General features: G+C 35.1%; 1 protein-coding gene across 1 annotated transcript in view; it reads left to right on the top strand.

Moving 5' to 3' along the window:
• Positions 1–10,633: 10,633 nt before the first annotated feature.
• Positions 10,634–11,008, top strand: part of LOC115216605 (neuronal acetylcholine receptor subunit alpha-7-like) — a 974,486-nt gene continuing 974,111 nt past the window's right edge. The window contains exon 1 of the mRNA XM_029786079.2: positions 10,634–10,789. The gene's annotated coding sequence lies outside the window, so the exon portion shown is untranslated. The remainder of the gene's footprint in view (positions 10,790–11,008) is intronic.

The raw sequence follows: 11,008 nt of genomic DNA on the forward strand, positions 1-11,008 counted from the left end.
TCACCACATACCGAAATTTAGAAATAGCAGTTAAAACTAACTATTCAAAGCTATAAGTAAAATATCCCAGATACCAATACTCAACAACCCACACAGGTAAAGAGAAAAAATAACGAATCCACCCGGCTTTGATTAACTGTGTACGCGTTTCAGAGTTAAAAATGTAAAATCATATTTCACGCTATCATTCTCCGCTTCAGCACAGTAATTCAAGATTTTAAATTTGAGAGCACTGTAAAGATTAAGCATACCTTATCTGACCAGACGACATCAGACAACATATATCTAACGACCAGTACTTCCGAATTCAAACAGACGAATGAGATCTCGTATTCCTCCTCACTCACCCACGTGTGCAAACGAGTAAAATTCTACAGAAAAAACTGTCGTTTACTATTGATTATATTAATTATAAAATTTTATGTATAAGTTTACCGATATTGGTTCTTTTAACATACCGAACTAATTGGTAAATTATTAATCCTTAATTAATTAATTTTACCCTTTATTATTATGGATAATATAAGGTTGTCCCAAAAGTTCGTAGAAAGTCTTGGAAAATAATGGTCTTTATTTTGAGGAATAATTTTTGTTGTTTTTGTTAGTACTTGGCGAGTAAAAATTCAATTTTCGCAAGTGTTTACGAACTTTTGGGACAACCTAATATAATTCTCTCCCTAATAGTAAACTACAGCTTTTTCTGTAGTATTTTACTCGACCCCGGTGCTCAACTGGTACTTTATTTTATCCACTCCGAAAGGAAAAGAGGCAAAATTGAGATCGGCGGAACTTGAACTCAAAACGTAAAGCGGGATGAAATAACATTATACATTTGGCCCAATACGCAAAATAATCTACCAGCTCGCCGCCTTATACGCTCCAACAAATAATGATCAATAAATTCAATTCCAGATTTCAATAAGATTCTTCACCCTAGCAAAATGGTACTGTAGCATAATTGTCGTCAATGAAAAGAGCTGGTCTGAATAATTAATTAATTAAAACAAGCAAGGCGAAAAAATAAAATAATACATAAACAAACCTACATGCATATGTGTGTGTGTGTGTGTGTGTGAGTGAGTGTGTGCGTATGTATGTAGGTATGTATATATACATACACACAGATACATACACAAGCACACACATATATATATATATATGTACTCGGATTAAAAGAAATATATTTTATAATGCAAAACTATATTGATAGATTCTTATTCTGTCATATATATTAATCGCATTTTTGTATCGTTTCTTACGTTAACATATAATATATACTAACAGTTTTCACATTAGCATGGAAGGAGTTTTCTCTGGATACTTCCGGAAAAAATAACTTAATGTGCTGAGATACAAAATACACACACACACATGCATACACATCCACATACAAGCGTGCACATATGTATATTATATACATACACACATACATACATATATATATATATATATATATATATATATATATATATTATATATATATATATATATATATATATGTATGTATGTATGTATGTATGTATGTAGGAGACGCAATGGCCCAGTGGTTAGGGCAGCGAACTCGCGGTCGGAGGATCTCGGTTTCGATTCCCAGACCGGGCGTTGTGTGTGTTTATTGAGCGAAAAACACCTAAAGCTCCACGTAGGTGGCGACCCCTATGATACTTTTTCGCCCCAACTTTCTTCCTGTTTCTTGAGTAACGCTGCGAAGGACTGGCGTCCCATCCAGCTTGGAGGAACACATGCGCCATAGAAACCGGGAAACCGGGCCCATGAGCCTGGCTAGGCTTAAAAAGGGCGCATAAATGAATAATATATATATATGTATGTATGTATACATATATAGTTGGGATTTACAAAAAAACAAACAAAACAAAAGACGAAGACGGTTGTGTAAACAACAAACAGATGTATTAGTTTAACACTCGGGAAGTGGGAAAGTCTTTCATATTTCGAACCTACGCTCTTCACAGAAATAAATAGAAAGAAAATAAAATGTATATACACAACACACACACACATATATATATATAATAGCAATTTAATAAATAAAACATATGCATACATACATATATGTACATACCTACATCTATATGTATATATACATGCATATATGGGTACAAGACACCACAAATAAACGTAGAACACAACGAGAAACGAAAACATAAAAACAAAACAAGGAAACGGACATTTTTTAACAACGAAAAAAAAAAGAGTACAAGACATACAAGACATACAACACAAGGAATATTTCCCTTCTTCAGCTCCCCTGTTTCGACTCATTGCGTAATGGGGTAGGCTGGTTTATGGGATTACCCTGGGTTTTTCGGTTATATGGGGTATTTAAAAGCGGTCTCAGGCCAATGTTTGGGATTAGGCTAAATCCCTTATCAGCGAGAAACCCAGGGTAACTCCATAAACCCGCCTACCCTACTATAATATTAACTGATCTACATGTTAGAGTGTGCTTCTCCGGATTTATGTATTTCTCTAAACGATCGATATGTGTGTGTGCGTGTGTTGTGTGTGTGTGTGTATGCGTGGGTCGTTGTATTAAATATCCTAATTCATTTAAAAGCATATATCGAGTAATTCGCTTATATGCGTTGCATGAGATCAATCGGAATATGTTTCGTTCAGCACAAGAATACTTAAATCCTATGCTAAATACTCGTGTGTCGATCACTTTACTACACCGTTAAGCACCCTTGTAGCATTTAAATTTTGACACAGATTTTTTTTCTAGTCCAAAATTATTTTCGCTCATTTCGTCTTATTCGTGTCTCTAACCTTATTTTTTTTTAAACACTGGCCAATCAAAACCGTATCGTGCTTTAAAGATAAAATCAAATGATGCCTTCTGTTGCTTTTGCTGAATCTGTTTGACGAATTATATTGCGAATTTCGTTCGGTGAAACAGAAGTTGGTCAAGCGCTAAATAGATATTTTCTAGTTTGCCACTGTTTAGTATTTATAGCTTAATACAATGCGGTAGCACTAAAAATCCTAACTTCTATACACACACACACACATATATTTACATCTAATATAGGATGAAATTTTCAAAAACTTTCATCAGTGGCCAGCATATTAAAAACAAAAAAACTTTTAAGGGGAAAATTATAAACAACTTATAGTGTTGAATTGATTATATGTGGTTATTGACGATTTAAAGTCTATTCCCGACATATTGGGCATAGAATTTTTTTCTTTTGCCCTTATTTATAAGTTGTATATATATATATATATATTATATATATATATATATATATATATATATATATATATACATATGTATGTATATGTATGTATGTATGTATGTATGTACATTACTAAATTAGAGTGAGTTTCTTTTACGGATATATGAAATACTTACGATATATATATATATATATAAGAATTTTTTGCGTAATGAGATAAAAAAAGCCAAGGCTGTGTAGATATTAGAATATTTATAGATAGAAGGTCTTACACCTGTTTCCAGGAGACGGTGTGAGAGGATGGCTAGATACCGTTGGATCTTACTCATAAGGTATTGGAATCTTACATTGTGTATAAACTCTATACTTGGAATGAAAAATTTTAAATACTGTTGGATTTTTCTCATAAGGTATTGGAATCTTATATATATATATACCATTTTGCCTAGAAAATGGATCTACAAATTCAATATCCCTACATATCTCACATCTATTTTCTTTCCTCCACCTCACTCTCTATTTTGTATCCTATCTAAATTTATTATTACTTAACCATCCTCTCACACCGTCTCCGATGAAGGGATATAATTAATAAATATCCTGGAAACAGCTGTAAGATCTTCTATCTATAAATGTTCTAATATCTACACAGCCTTGGTTTTTTTATCTCATTACGCAAAAAATTCTCATATATATACGTTGACATATGACCAATGTTGAACCCCTTATTCGCAAAATCACCGCACCTGGAACTTAACTATGGTCTGTCTATAGCACTTATTCAGCATTACCTGGCACCTTTGGGTCTCAATGACACCATTACCTCTTATAACCTCAATATATATATATATATTTACAGAAATCCCTCGGCTATCACGGGTGTTACGTTCTACCCCACCCCCCGTTATAGGTGAAAATCTGCGAAGTAGAAACAGTTCTGTACTGTAAATTTTTAACATTATTTCTATAATTTGTACATATTTATTTTATTACAAATGCAAAACGCTACCACACACACGCCGCCCGAGTTTCGTTTTGCATACTGTATGTGTGATTCTTTGTACACTACGTATTTTCTATTAAAATATTTTAATTAACTGGTAAAACAGTGCAGAAATATACTGTATTTTTATTAATTAATTTATTATTTTTTAGGCGTGAACATGCTTTATATTACCACAGAAATAATTAGAATCTAGGAAAAATATAAATACCTACGGGCAGCTGAAACCCGCGAAATAAATTTGCATATATTAGCCAGAAAAGCCTGCGATGTACTGAAGGCGCGATAGGTGAACTGCGATATGGCGAGTGATTACTCTGTGTGTGTGTGTGTGTGTAATTATATATAAGGGCAAAAGAAAATTGTATGTGGTTACATGATTAAAGGTCTATTTCTTCAGCATATTGGCATAGGAAATCTTTTTTTCTTTTGCTCTTATTTATAATTGTTTATATTTCCACCTTGAAAGGTGTTTTAATATGCTGGCCACTGATCATTATATTAGAAGGAGGTGCAATGGCCCAGTGGTTGGGGCAGCGGACTCGCGGTTGTTGGATCGCGGTTTCGATTCCCAGACCGGGCGTTGTGAGTGTTTATTGAGCGAAAACACGCACGCACGCGCACACGCACGCGCACACGCACGCGCACACGCACGCGCACACACATGTGCACACATCTACATGCGGTGAGCTTCCATACAGTTTCCGTGTGCCAAATTCATTCACAAGCTATTGGTCGTCCAGGAGCTTTATATAGTACAATTTTTGTTTTATTTTTTTAATTTATGCACCCTTTTCAAGCATAGCCAGTCTCTGGGCCCGGTTTCCCGGTTTCTGTGGCGTATGTGTTCCCCCCAGCTGGACGGGACGCCAGTCCATCGCAGCGTTACTCAAGGAACAGAAAAAGAGAGTGAGAGAAAGTTGGGGCGAAAGAATACAACAGGGGTCGCTACCAACCCCTGCCGGAGCCTCGTGGAACTTTAGGTGTTTTCTCTCAATAAACACACACAACATCCGCTCTGGGAATCGAAACCGCGATCATCCGACCGCGAGTCCGCTGCCCTAACCACTGGGCCATTATAGTGCAATACACTTGCCAAATATGCCGTTCAGTGAGGCTAAACCCAAACCCATGTGATAGCCAAGCGAGACTCTTAACTCCCACAGCAATAACTCTACCTGTGCAAAATTAACATTCGCGTAACGCACAACTAGACTACATTTTCGAACCGGATTTCTTATGCGTAGGTATAGACTTACTGTATTTGAAGCGGTTATCTGAGCGATGTAGACTTGTAACATAGCGAATAGTTTTGTAGAATTGTTGCAGACAGTCTGTGGGCCTGTGCCGTCTCTCACGTTAGAAGTCTGAGAAAATCAAACGGTACTTATGCCTGTTTGGAAGATATTGTGTTGGGATTTGTGTGAAAGAACATCGATGGATATTGATGAGATTTTAAAGTAATTTATTGGAGACAGATCTGATTTTGATTACGTGACAGTGTTGGTAGCAGAACAGTTGGATTGGAATATGGGACGCATGTATTTCCACGGCTACAATACTGTAAGAAGTTCTTTTATAATTTGTGGTCATGTTGATCATGCATTATATTTTTGGAAGAGTGAAATGAGGTGAGTGTGTGAGTAAGAGGAAGAAAAATTGTAATATAGCCTGTGTGGTGCTGTTGGATGTCTTGTGTCTGGGACAGTCTAATTTCCGCTGCTACTTTGACACAAAATCCGTAACAGGATCTGGAGTGGATTTTAGAGTATGGCAGTGTTGAAAAGGTCATTGAGTTTGAGATTGCTTGGTAGTTGCTGGAAACGGGACTGACAAATGCTTTAGTCGTTGAAGTGAGACTGGTATGATTTTGTGTGGTAATGCTGGTGGAAGTATTCTAACAGTTGCAATGAATCCGAAATAGAAAGGCGGTTGTGATGAAAGTTTTGCGCCAGAGGTAGAGAGAGGACTCTGGCTGTTGCAGCTTACCAATGGTGAATGGAAGACAGACGGACGTTGGTTCAAACTGAACGAGTTACAGTATTTGATGGAATAAAAGACGCACGGAAATGTGAGCCGCAGCCCAATTTCAGCCGCACATTTTCAAAAGAGAAGTTTTTAGTATATTGCGTGGACGGAACATCTCATAGAGGATCATGTGCAACATTTTGAGATACTTTTGATAGAAATAAATTCAAAAAGCGCGTCTTATATTCTATGAAATATAGTTTCTAAATGAAAGATATTTTGTGACAGAAATATGCGTTGTGTAAGTAGTATTGCCTGATCTTTATCAGACCGTGCATAACAGCAGGGATCGATGATGGTCGCAGATGTTTATTTGGAGACATGTTCGTGATGGGTGCTGTGTATTGTGTACTAGTCATAGAGACAGGAGTATGACATATGTTGTGCTGGTACTGGCAACAGCAATGTAACAGATAGTGGTTGCTAGTGGTGAAAATAGATTTTGACGGATACTGTTTTCCAGGGGTAGAAATGGGAATGTAGCAGTGTGTGCCAGAGATCGAAACAGGAATGTGATACACGGTGTGAAGATATGGCGGAACTGAATATTATGTTGCATACCTTTAAACAAAAGAGAACCGGTCTCTTTGTATTGAGAGTAACCACATATTGATGGAGTATGTAAAACATCAGTGAAGGAGAAGGTTGGAATATGAAGAACGTTGTGTCAGAAGTGGGGCCTGAAGTGTCACCGATGTTATGTAATTGTGTTAGTAACAGGACCGTCATGGACAGTGTGTGACAGTGGTCGTGGCCGGTGTGTCAAAGATTCTATGTTGTACGTGTTGTGGTAAATGTTTGACAAATATTATGTGGGAGAGATAGTGAGACAATTTTAGAGAGAAGAATATGATGGATATGGTGCGACTATGCCAAGGACAGTTGTAGGACGGAGGTTGTGTGACAGTAGTAGTGGTGGAAGCGGTTTAAAGGTCTTCGGCTGACGGTAGTGGAAGCTTGAGTGGTATGGTCGTTGTGTGACATTGCTAACACACAGAACTGATACGGATGTTGTGTCATAGTAGCAGCGGAAATTAGACTGTGCCGGACATTATGTGACAGTAAAAGTGGGTACAGAGAAACAAAAAATCCAGACACCAGCACAATCACACACACACACACAGACACACACACACACAACACACACACACACACACACACACACACACGCATACATGCACCCGCATTCACACATATATCCCCGTGCATGTGTCTATGTACGGCTGTGCATTTGCATTAAATGCATACACAGAACGCACATACATAGATGCATAATACACACACACACACACACATATATATACACATACATATACAAATAAAATTAAAATATAGATACATTTGTATACAGACATATATTCATGTATTGATATATACATGTGTGTGTGTATATATAAATATATATATATATGTGTGTGTGTGTATTTGTGCGGGTATCTGTGTATATGCGAGCATGTTTGTATTAAATGCATATACATAACGCATGTACGTACATACATATACACATACGTGCATACACACACATATGCACACAGACAGGCATAACTATGTCCGGATGTACATACGTATACATACATGTATGTATAAATAGGAAAATTTGACACACTATCTTACACATACATACTCTTCATTTTAATACACACACATATGTATATATATATATGCACACATGCAGCACACACACACCCACAGAGATACATTGATTTCTCTATTGAGGTCTAGCTTCGAAGTGTGTATGTGTGTGCGAGAAGACCCGGCTGTCTTTGTGTTTATCGTATATTTGCAAACATGTGGATAAGACTGTATACAAACACGTATCCATGCACACATGTATAATTGCAAATGATCTCATATCCGTGACTACATGTTATGTATGGGAGAATGTGCATGCAAATATGTTAAATATGATAAATATCAATGCGTGTATGGATCGAAGAAGATTATGTAGTATTAGTGTGTGTTTATGTATGGAAGTTAGAGTGTGGAAATATGTGTGCGTCCACACGCCTGCATATCTGTGCATGGGTGTAGGTCCACACACAAACAAACAAACACACACACACACACACACACACACACACACACACACACATGTATATGTCTCTACATATATATGTCTGTTTATCGCCTCGCCTTTATTTACTTTCCATAACTTTCATAAACCTCGGCAAATATATAGATGTATACACATTCATATGCTTGCGTATATATACATACATTTATATATATATGCATGTATGTATGCATATATATATATATATATATTATATATATAATATATACATATATAATATGTAAGTTATATATATATGTAGTGTATATATATATATGTAAGTATATATATATGTATGTATATATGATGTATGTATATATATATATGTATGTATATATAGTATGTATATATATATATGATATAATATGTATATATATATATAATATATATATATATATTATATATATGTATATATATATATATATATGTATATATATATAATATGTCTATATATTTGTCTAATCTATCTAGCTAATATATATATATATATATATGTATAATATATATGAATATATACGCACACACGTGCGTGTGTGTGTGTGTTTGTTGTATAATGCGTGTGCATGTATGAGCGCGTTAACATGTGCGTAAATGTTTAAGTGTGCGCTTACTTGCATGTGTTCATCTCTGTGTGTGTATGTGTGTGCGTGTCCTGTAACTCATAATGTACATGCATTTAAGTGCCTGTGTGTGTGTGTGTGTGTGTGTGTGTGTGTGTGTGTGCGTGTGCGCGTGCGTGTGTGTGTATATGTGCGCCAGTGTGTGTATGTGTGTGCGTTTGTGATTGCTGTACAGGTTCACGCTTAGGAAATAAGATATTCGCAACATCGGTAACTGCGCTAACACCGACATTTGTTGCAACGTCTCATAGAGTTGCTAACGAAAACGACCGCAAGCAAAAGCCAGCAACCGTTGTGTAGTGTAGTTTTAGCGGAACAACTTGCTTCCCTTTACCCGCCGATGTCGTTGTTTGGCAACGTATATTAAAAACACTGCTGTCTCTGCAGAAGCTGCCAAAATAAAAAAAATAAATAGACAAATCAAAAAAAAAAAACAAAAAAAAAGAAAGCGAAAAAATCAAAACTTCCTTCCCGGACTTCAGTAGCACTTCGATTTTTCACGGAGAATTTCTACCAACCTTGCGGGACCAGCCACGAAAGTATGCTGAATCGACGACTGCCACTTTTTATCAATGATATACCGTTGTTCCAATTATAAAAACTCCCACAGCTGTCACCCTAACAGCTTTGTGCTTTGTTATTGCTAATTCAGGCACACACTTTATCACACTTTAGCAAAAGGAGTTTATTACAAGTAAACGAGGAACCAACCCACTTTCAATTTTTTGAATCCATATATATATATATATATGATGTATATGTGTTTATGTATGAATGTAATGTATATATGAGTGCTTTCATTTACTTAGTATAACTTCTTTCAATCAACATTTATTTTACTGTTCTTGTCTAATGTTGCATTGTATTATAAGCTAACCATCCCGTGTTGATTCTCCTACTTTCCAAACGATATCATTTCATTTATCTACATAGCATATAACTTCATTTATTTAATTTCTTTAAAAAAAATTGCCTCCAGTATGAGGGAAAAAAAACATAAAATAAACAACCAATAAGTAAGTAAATAAATAAATAAATACAACCCCCACAAAAATATTTGTAGCGAAAGTAAATTAAACGCGAAGAAGAGAATAAAATATATACCTTTTTTTCTTCATTTATTCAATCAACATCGTAATAATAATAATAATAATAACAATAATAATAATAATAATAATAATAATAATAATAATAATGATAAAATATATATTAATATTAATTGGAGTAATTGTAATCGTGTAAAGGCTGTTTTACTATTATTGTGGTTGCTATTTCTTCCTATGCAAAAAGAAAACGAAAAACTTTTTTGTCGTTATATAGTGTTTTAGGTACCAACAAAATCTATAAGAATACATCTGACAACTGTACGCTTTATCAAGCAACTGGACGCAATTTAAACTTTGCAACATCAGTCTGTAGTAGCAACTGCACCATAACACATACCAATAACTAACAGAACAACAACGGTGACACACGCGGTGCAAACATCGCAACAACAACAATAGCAACATCAGCAACAACAACGATAGCAGCGTCAATAACGGCCACAACCAAAACATTAAATGTTGCCAGTAAGGTGGAAACATTATTTATAAATAAAATTTAATTCTTCGGAAAAATTTGAAAAGAATTTTAAACAGAATACCATCGAAGAAAAAAATTGTATACATATATAATATATAGTATATAATATATATATATATATTATATATATATATATATATATATATATATTACATATGTGTATATATCTACAACAAAACAGAAAGATATATTAGAAAAAATTAAACTGGAATCGATAAATGAAATGAAGCATTTCGTGGGTGAGATTAAAATTATATCGGTTTATCCACATCGAAAACGGTTAGCCACTAGCACCAACAAGGTAAGTGGTTTCAAACATAGCTATTTTTTTTTATTTTTATCTGTAAAAAAACTGTGATATAGACTAAAAAGTCTACTGATTTACCTTTATAGAATTTCATACCGTGAAATTAAGTGAGGATCGAGTAAATTAAATATACACATGTATCTGTATATGTATATCAATATATCTACGTCTCTCTCTCTACTTCTCTCTTTCCTTCTTCCTTTTTCTTTCTTT

This window comes from Octopus sinensis, linkage group LG10, assembly GCF_006345805.1.
Source record: "Octopus sinensis linkage group LG10, ASM634580v1, whole genome shotgun sequence".
Classification (NCBI taxonomy): domain Eukaryota; kingdom Metazoa; phylum Mollusca; class Cephalopoda; order Octopoda; family Octopodidae; genus Octopus; species Octopus sinensis.